At 46.0% G+C, this 1129-nt stretch overlaps 1 protein-coding gene across 1 annotated transcript in view; it reads right to left on the bottom strand.

Moving 5' to 3' along the window:
- The window catches only part of LOC119413738 (dynamin-1), a 29532-nt gene that overhangs the window by 8560 nt on the left and 19843 nt on the right, over window positions 1-1129 (bottom strand). The gene's annotated exons all lie outside the window — the stretch shown is intronic.

Below are 1129 nucleotides of genomic sequence, written 5' to 3'. Positions count from 1 at the left end.
CAGCAGCACATCATCTCCTCTGCACCTCCTCACAGCAGCACATCATCATCACTGAGCGCCTGAAGCTCAAGTCTCATGAGCCAATGTCTCGAGTCGGAGCGTCCAGACATCACGAGCGAGACCTGCTTATGTCTGGTGGGAGTTTAAAAAGGGGCGGGGCTCTTTACAGTCCAGGCTTGAACAAAGTTTAAAACAAACGGTTGGTGTGAAGTCATTTCACAGCTGTGTGCCAACATGTCGTGTTCCTCCTCAGTATCCTCCAGGGATGTCTCAGCAGGTCCTGCTCTTCTTCTTCAAGCTGCTGTCTCAGATGCAGAAACCTCTGCTGCAGCTTGTCGGCGTCTACAGACCTGTACAGGTAGGTGTGCGTACGTCATCGCAGCAGGTAAACACAACATGTCTGACCGAAGCGTCTCTCTGCTCCGTCCTCAGAAGCTGATTCGTCTCTGTGCACTTCCTGGTTCCTGCACTGAGAAGGAGGAGGCTCAGTTCCTGTCTGCCGTCTGTTCTCGGGTCCAACTGGATCCAGACACGCTCAGATTCGTCTTACAGGTGAGCAGAGCCCCGTACAGCGAGAGCTGCGACTCTCTGAACTCGCCGATACGTGGTCACGTGGTTCATGCAGCGCTCAGTGGTTCCAAACAGCTCGTCCTGTCAGTCTGAGCAGCTGATGGTGCAACACAACACAAAAATCTACTTCTCTTACTTTACCTGTGTCTTTCAGTAATTATTGATCAGTAACCAACTGATTACTGATTATTTCACAGACTATGCATTTTATCAAAGCATTTTTAGAAGCAGCTGATACATTTATCATTAAAGAAGGAAACGAGACTGCAAACACATATTTGTTAGAAAAATAATGTATATGCAATACAATGATCAATATAGCCATGTCAGTGTTTTATAACGTTACACACGTTAATAAAAGATCAGAGTAACTCCTGTTATAAAGTTATTCTGATGTTCTCTGCAGGATAATGCTCCACCTTGTCCTCCAGCAGTTCAGATCTGCTCCAGCTTACCTCAGAACATCTGGATGAATTCTTGATTTCTATACAAGATATTAATTCAACCTTTATTTAAACAGGTTCGTCCCATTGAGCCACGAGGACTCATTTACAAGAGA

The sequence above is a fragment of the Nematolebias whitei genome, chromosome 8 (assembly GCF_014905685.2).
Source record: "Nematolebias whitei isolate Nwh7 chromosome 8, NemWhi1, whole genome shotgun sequence".
NCBI lineage: Eukaryota > Metazoa > Chordata > Actinopteri > Cyprinodontiformes > Rivulidae > Nematolebias > Nematolebias whitei.
This window is presented reverse-complemented; position numbering and strand designations above follow the sequence as displayed.